The sequence below is a fragment of the Stenella coeruleoalba genome (assembly GCF_951394435.1).
Source record: "Stenella coeruleoalba genome assembly, chromosome: 12".
In the NCBI taxonomy this organism is placed as follows: domain Eukaryota; kingdom Metazoa; phylum Chordata; class Mammalia; order Artiodactyla; family Delphinidae; genus Stenella; species Stenella coeruleoalba.
The window spans coordinates 78,804,929-78,813,740 of record NC_137158.1 but is presented as its reverse complement, the minus strand read 5'-3'; positions in this window follow the sequence as shown (position 1 = coordinate 78,813,740).

Here is an 8,812-nt window from a genome sequence, read left to right as displayed (position 1 = left end):
AAATCTTACTGTTGACAATTTTTTAATTAGTTCTGTAAAGAAGCTGTTTGGAGCCCTTTGTTACTTTAGACCTGCAGTATCTCTGTTGATTTCATTTTGTTGTTTTATAATTCTGTCTTTTTTCTCTTTCTTATTAAATTAATGTGCTCATTAAGTTCTCCATTACATAAAGGAATATTGAGGAATTACCTGAGTTATCATTTCTACTAGATTTGGTTAATTCCTTCTTATGGTTGTTTTCTCTTTTTTCCTGTAGTATGTCTGCAAAGTTGCCATTCTCCTTGTATTTTTTTTTTTACCTTGTTCATGTTAGTTGACTCTGTCCAGTTATTTTATTGATTCTTCCATATTATGAATACTTTCTTGGGTTTTCTTTTTCCATGCCATCTCTAAAACCACCTTTCTCTCCCTCCCTCTCTCTCTCTCTCTCTCTCTCTACTGTAACACCTTTACTGAGGTGTAATTCACAACCATAAAATTAACCCACTTAAAGTGTACTATTCAGTTGTGGGCAAGCATCACCACAATCAATTTTACAGCAGTTTTACCATTACAAAAGAAAACCCATATCAATTAGCAGTCACTGTTCAGAATGTACACTATATTCACGTACAGATTTTTGTGTGAATCATGTTTTCTCCTCCAGAGTTTGGTTTAGCCTGAGTATTTCATGTTTTATCCACTTTTCTGTCATCTGAGAGAACAGCAGCTGGGTTGGAGCACAGTGTAAGAGAGGAGGGAAGCTCAGCTTGAGTGGTGTACAGACTATCTTAGATTTCCTGGGCTCCATTTTATCTTCTAAGAGTATACTGTCTGTCTTGTATCTTGGTTTACTCCAACTAACTGGGCGAGGGAGGGTGTAGTGTATTTCCATGGGGAGATACTCCCAGGCTTCAGACCATTTTGGGGGAGTTAAGTGTGAAGCTTGGATCTGTCTCTTCCAACAGGGAAAGTCAGCTCTATTGATTTCTTTCCCTCTCCATTCATAGCTTCCTAGTGGAAGAGGAAAAAGATAAGAATACCCTTTCTCTTCACTTCTTTCCAGAAATAAGAGTATTAGTGACTCAGGAGTGAAGCTTCAGAGGAGTAGAGTGAGGTAGAAGCCAAGTCATACTGTTGGTCTCCTTTCTGCTCCGGAATCCTCTGTGTCTTGTCTTGTGCACAAGTTTTTAAAATTTATTAGATTAGATTTGCCCTTTATTTTGTCTATGGGTGAATGTGTGTGTGACTGTGGCAATATCAATCTACTCTCTGTGGTTGAACGTCCACAATGGTCTCTCTTAACGCACTCCAATTGGATTGTTTATCTCCACAGCTATAACTATTTTCAAGAGACATACCTGCAGAATGTGAAATTCATCTCTTTTTTGTTGTTAGCAGCAACTGAAACAGTTGACTACTTCTCCCTTCTTCTGACTCTGGTGATATAGTAGCCCCTTAGTTTTCTTCTCAGGGTCCTCTGTCCAACTTTAAAATGTTGGAGTCTCCTAGGACTTGATCATAGTTCTTGCCGCCTTCTGTCTCCCCTCTACCGTTGACTGATCACATGCATTGCCATGGCTTTGAACACTGCTTGCTGATGAGTTCCCAATTTAAAACTCCATTATAGACTTCTCCTTTGGATTCCAGTCTGATATATCCAACTGCCTGTTCCACCACTGGAAGTATAACAAGCCTCTCAAATTTTACATATCCAAAACCAAACTCTTTATTTTTCTCCTCATAATCCTGCTCTTCCATGTTTTTAAGTTTCAGTTAATGCCACCGTCCTCTACCAGAATGCCTATGCTAAAAATGCTAAATACATCTGAGTCATCTTTAATTCTTCTCTTTTTATCATCATGCCCTCAAATCCCTATCCCAAACCACTGTTTCATCATCTTATTTCTCCATCTTTTCCTAAAAACATTTCAGGAAAGCATATGTAGTGCTTTCGTGACCTCAAATATGTACAATAGAAACTTCCAGGTTAATGCTTATGGATAGTCCAACTTCAGGCAATCTGTCCATACTTATAGGCAAAGCTGATCCACATATAGGCACAAAGAAAGGCCTGATCATCAGGTTAACTAGTCTTTCCCTTCACTAAGAGGTGGATGACATGCTAGCTGTGCATTTCATCTACACAGGTCACCTTATTACCAAATAATCTAAAGTGTTTTCTTGTACATCTATCAGCAATTATCATGCTGGATTTTTTTTCTCTCCTCTTTTTCTTTTTTCTTTTCTTGAATTCTTAAATTGTTCTCCCTATCAATTTTCATACGAATTCTGAATCTGTCTAAGTTGCTTTTTCTCAGTTCTCTCCCTCAGACTGAACAGAAGAAAAGCTGCTTTAACAATTCTTTATCAATTCCAAACACCTTCAGTTTATTACAAAACTTCCTGATTGATCTTAAAGAAAACAGCTCAGTAACGATCCAGTCTTGATTTACTGTTCAATTAAATAATCCACTAACTAAGGAAAGGACAATCACCGTTACATTTTTTATGTGACAATCTTGTGCCACATCCTCCAAATCTCTAGCCAACTTAACTCAAAATTCAATTTTATTTTTTTAATGTTTGGAGTGTGTAGAAACAGCATCAACAATATATGGTGCCAATAAATAATTCTGGCAAAATACATGAAAGCTTTACAAAGAAAATGATAAAACTCTATCAACCATATCCTCATCACACTAACATGAACAGAGGTGTTACCCCTTGGCTGCCCCACCTCCACCTTGAGACTGTGTGGTGGGGACCTGTCAAGTGTTCTTGCCCTACACTAAACAAATATCTAGAAAATGTTGAGAAGAAGGGCCTGGGGAGAGGGCGGAGAGGCGGGTATCCCAGAACTAAGATTGCTGAAGAAAGGGATTCTTAAATCTACATCTAAAGTCCTGGGCAAATTCCCAAAAGGCCAGTGTGTAAAACCAACCAGAATCAACAGCAAATGACTTGAGACTTGTACTCTGGTGAGGAATATTATCCAGTTTTCAGATTGGCCTCTGGGCTGCACACAAGTGAAGCATACCAGAATAGCATTGCAAAGGCTCTAAAAACTAAATTGATATTGGAACCACAAACCACAAAAGTGGGCCAGGATGTGTGTTCTGAACCCAAACCTGTTAACTGCCAGCTAAAATAGAAGATCTAAATAAGAACCAGAGTGTCATAACATTATACTCAGAATGTGCAGGACACAATCCAAAATTTTTGTCATACGAAGAACTAGGAAAATCTCAACTCAAATGAGAAAAGAAAATCAACAGATGCCAACACCAAGATGACACAAATGTTGGAATTATCTAACAAGAATTTTAAAGCAGCTATCATCAAGAGGTTCCAACAGGCAACTGCAATCACTGTGAAACAAATGCAAAAATAAATAGTCTCGGCAAAGACATAGAAGATACAAAAAGAACTCAATGCAAGTTTTAGAACTTAAAAATATAATAACCAAAAAAAAAAACTCACTAGATGGCTTGTGGTAGGTAGGATAAGGCCCTGAAGATACGTACATCCTAATCCCTAGAACTTGTGAGGTTCTTTGGCAAAGGGGAATTAAAATTCTAGATGAAATGATGGTTGCTTTGAGATGATCCCCTTGAGATGGGAAGGTCATCCTAGATTACCTGGGTGGGCCCAGTGTTATCAAAAGGGACTTTAGAAATGGAAGAGGGAGGCAGAAAAGTCAGAGTCAAGAAACAGAAGTTGGAATGATGCGATGGATGACTTTGAAGGTGAAAGGGGCTGCAAGCCAAAGGATGTAGGCAGCCACTGGAAGCTGAGAGAGGCAAGGATGCAGATTCTCCCCATGACCCTTCAGAAGGAAGCACAGCCCTACCAACATCCTGATTTTAATCCAGTGAGATTCATGTTGGAGTTTGACCTAAAAAAATTTAAGATAGCAAGAATTAAGAGATACAAACTGCTGTGTATTGATATAAAATAGATAAGCAACAAGGATATATTGTATAGAACAAGGAAATATATCCATTATTTTGTAATAACTTTAAATGGAGTATAATCTATAAAAATATTGAATCACTGGGACTTCCCCACCGGTCCAGTGGTTAAGACTCTGTGCTTCCACCACAGGGGGCGTGGGTTCGATACCTAGTTGGGGAATTAAAATCCCACATGCCTTGCAGCACAGCCAAAAACAAACAAACAAATTGAGTCACTATGTTGTATACCTGAAACTAATATAATATTGTAAATCAACTATACTTCAATTTTTTAAGCTAATTAATTTAAATATATATATGTAAGATAATAAATTTGCATTATGTTGTTGCAAGGTGCTAAATTTGGGGTAATTTGTTATAGCAGCAATGGATAACGGATACAGATAGAAAGGTGCAATGTTATCAATGTGCCCATTCTCCTCAAAACAATCCACAGATTCTAAGTAACTTCAATCAGAATTCTGAAAAGGTTTTTTATGAATCTTGATAAGCTTATTGAAAAAAAAATATTTAGAAGAATACAGGAATAAGAATAACCCAGATGAAATTAAAGAACAAGAATCGTCAAACATTTTCCCACAAAGGGCAAGAAAATAAATATTTTAGGCTTTGTCCACCTCTGTCATGTCTACTGTTTTGATTTATTATTCAATCCTTTACAGATGTAAAAACCATTCTGAGCTCAAGGGGTGTATAAAAACAAACCACCAGCTAGATTTGGCCCATGGGCCGTAGTTTGCCGATGCCAGAATTTTTCTCGTATTGAGAAAAGAGAAGGTGTAGAAGAATAGAGATTGTGTGGAACTACTCAAATAAGATTATAAAACATGCGAAACAGTATTATTTACTCATACACACACATAATCACATGCACGTAAGTGTACAGAAATTAAATTATGCATCCCAAATTCAGAACGCTGTTTGTTTCTAATAAGAGGAAAAAGATGAAGGACCTCAATAGTTTCTGTAATATTTACTTCTTAAGCTGGATTTTTTAATAGGTATTACTTAAGCTGTAATTTTGTATGCACCTGATATATTTCATAATATTAAGACATTCTTGGTAGATTCTTTGCTCTGCTAGGCAAGGGATGACTCCTCAAGTTATCAAGGGACATGTGGATTGTCCTCAGTGGATGGAGGTTCCCAAGTTCATCCTTCTTGAGGGTTTACGCACTTATCCCATATATTAAAGATAAGGGTTTGAAAACACTTGGTTTTCTGGAACCCAGGAAGGCATGTTCAATTCATCATTGTGTCTGTGTCAAGGAAGCCTGGCTTGTCTCTCAACAACAGATGTCTAGAAATTTTCCAGAAGTCTGTGGTGAAAGAGACCCAGGCTGTCTTAGCCTCTCCCACCACTGCCATCTCCCGACCCACATGATCACTTGCCCAGTCACTGTGGGATTTGGATTTTTAGGACAACACACCAAGATCCTCCAGTCCACAAAGATGTCCTTTTCTAACACTCCCTGTCTTGGCCACCATCACACAGTATTGAGTTCTAGGACCCTCCACTCTGCTTGTATTCATTTACTTTCTTCAAACCCTGGAGTAAGTGTCAGAATATGGTAAAAACACAATATGGAAAGAAAATATGAGAAGGGATCTGGCACAAACCCCCCCCACTACAGCAGTTTGGGGGCCGGGAGACAGACCCAACCTATGTGCAAGAGCAGCTGGGCAGGAAGACAAAGTGTAGTGCCCAAAGAAGGGCTGTGGGTTGGGCAACGGTGGACATTAAGACTTCCAAGAGACGGGCATGTCCCAGGAAGGAGAGTAGACCAGGGTAGTAGAAATCCCAGATGGGTAGCACATTGGATTGAGGATGGCAAGTGTCATCAACAGGAAGCTTCACACCCAGGAATCAGAGTACTGGCTGCAGGACTGGGTATCAGAGGCAGAGGTGCCTGGACTTGACTGAGGATGGCAGGGTAGCGAGAACCGAAACAGAGCTCAGTTCTCAGCAGTGGAGCACACAGGAACCCAGGAACATCACAGGGCTCTGGGGTCTGGGAAGCTGGAATATTCAGTTCCATGGGATGAAGCGATGGAGCTGTTTAAATTCTGCCCATCTGTTGTTTGAATTGGTCCTGGAACCAGGGCAGAGCTCAGCCTTGCGGTGAATGGCAAGACCCAGCCTAGCTTCTGTGACCTGGGGAAAGTCACTGGAAGAGAAAGGGGAGGGCAGCTGCTTGTTCCTCTTCTTCGTACGCTTGTCAATTTCCTCCCACCTCTCCCTCCTGTCCCCACCCAGGTATTAATTATTTGTACTAACATCTGCAGCACATTGTTCAGATTCACTGCTGGTACAAAGAAAGTGTTACAAAATAAAGTCGTGTTATTGTATTGTTTGAAATGGTGCATCTTGGTTTGAAAATTGCTTACGTTTTGGAAATGTCTCTCCATCCAGCATGATTAATGTGATACATACAGGAGAGCAGCAGAGTGAGTGGAGAATTAGAGTTGGTGCCAGTTCACCTCGAAGCATTTATCTTTGCTTCTTTTCCCCCTGGTGCCTGCACTGAGCCTGAGGGTAAGCTGACACTTTTTTTTTCTTTTTTAACAAATTAAGCTTCATTTTCCTTTTCACGCGTGTGTTAAGAACCTTGAAAGGAATGAGCAATGTCTGCAGCCTCCAATACCGGCTGCTGTGGCAGGGAAGAAAGAGGTGACAATGTCCCACAGATTCGGAAAGATTATTTAATGGGGCTGTGGCAGAGGTAACAAGCACAAAGATACTGTGCTGCCAGGACAAAGCAGGTTCTCTCTTCCCCCAGCCTCGTGCTACATGATGTAACATTTAGCTTCTGGCCTAACGTGGCATCTCTTCCCGGCTTTGATTTATTCCCACTTTTGCAAATCACGGAGGTATGTTATAGGAGATGCATTTAGAGCCGTTGTTATAGTTCATTGAGGAGCCAGGTTTTATCCCTACCGGAGGAGAATCTCCTGCATAGCAGGATGAGTGACCCAGAATAAATGGAAAAAAGGGGGGGGGGGGAAGAGAGACAGAGAGAGCAGGAATGTAGATGTTATGCTGGGAGGAAATTGTATTTACCTTGATTGAAAACTCTTTTATTATGAACATAATTTAGATCAGAATGGAAAATAGAACAACTGGGCTCCTTGCCTGGATGGGAGTGTTGCTGAGTACACAGCCGCTACAATAATGTAAGTGCATATGTGATGACTGTGTTATTGTGTTTATATACGAAAGCACTATGCTCCATCAGAGGAAATGAAAAATATCTCCATGGGTTTGCTCAGTCAGCTTCTGTAGCAGAAAATGCTTGGAGGTGTGGAATAGTAACAGTGGCCAAAATGCAGAGTCTCAAAGAACTATGCAGGTTTGCATGAAAGTCACATGTCCACTGGAAACAGTGCAATGCTGACCAGACCCTGGCATCCTCAGAATAGTTGATCCTGTATTGTGACTTGGGCGTAAGTGCTCCTTGAGCACGAATTATACCCACAGCTGATGAGTTGGGCAAAATAATGTGCAAGGCAGCAGTGCTGTCTGCAAGGAGCTTACAGTCCAGTTGAGCAGGCAAAACAAATACAGATAGAGAGATAATTAGAATTGGGGGTGGGGGGTGGATTTCAAATGAATTGCTGAAATGATCCAAATTCTAAGGGGAATATTCTAGGAATTTAGCCACTCTCTCCAGAATGTCTGTGAGTATGTGTATATATCTATACATATACACCTATATATTAACATTTTCTTTACATAGATGATATGTTTTTACCTTTTTATCCTAACACACTCAATTAGGAAGTCTCTGTTTCCTTATTTCTAAGACTTTCTCCATGTCAGAGGTACACTCCGGACCACAGAACTGAGAGTGGAAGACTTTGTCTTCACATCCCACTCTCAGCAGCATAAAGGAGTCTCTAGATGTTTTCCTTGTCAATTCAAGTTGTAATTGATGCCCCCGCCACTGGCTGTGCCCACCCCCACCCACACCCACACCCCGCATGGTGTGGACTACTGCTAGTGCTGGAGGCGAAGTAAGGCTAAGAGGAGGGCAAAGAAAACAATCAGCTCCGAGCTTCACTCTGTGCTAGAACCATGGAACGATGCTAAAGGTTTCACCTGTTATCACATCTGATTCATGGAATTTCAGCAAGAGCAGGGACCTTGTCTTATAATCAACACTGTATCCCCTCTACCTAGAGCTGGTCTTGGCAGATAGAACATGCTCAGTAAATACCTGCTGAATGAATGAATCTTTATAGCAAACTCTGTGACGTGTATCATTACCTCATCTTACTGATGATGAAACTTCAACTCAAAGATTGAACCATCTGCACCTGGTCACACAACACATGGATACAATTACCCATATTTAAGACTAATTAGGTCTGACTCCAAAGGCCATCTTCTTTCCACATAAGCATTGTTGCTGAAAAACAGAAGGTCTAATAAGCCTGACCTCAAAGGGCTTACCATCAAATAGGGAAACAACACTTAGCATGTACAAGCTGAGAACAAATGGCCCAAGGTAGGATGTGATTAAGAGAACGGAATGCTTGTGCAAATGATTTCCCTGAGCACGCCTTACGCTCACACAGCCCCAGCACCCTTTCTCTGGCAGCAGCTACTAACCCACTCACTCCCACATCTGTACCATGAGGGGGAAGGAAACTAATTACTAACACACTTGGTTTTGTCTACCCATGTTTTTTCAGGCCAAAATAACTTACGAGTAAGAAAGTAAACAAAAATTTTAACCTTATGATACCAGTTTACACAAACTTTTTTTCTGATTTTGCTCTCATAAATTTCTATCAGATGGGTCTGGAATACTCAGAAGAGTTCCCTGCCATTTTCCTCTCTTCTTGCATCAGCT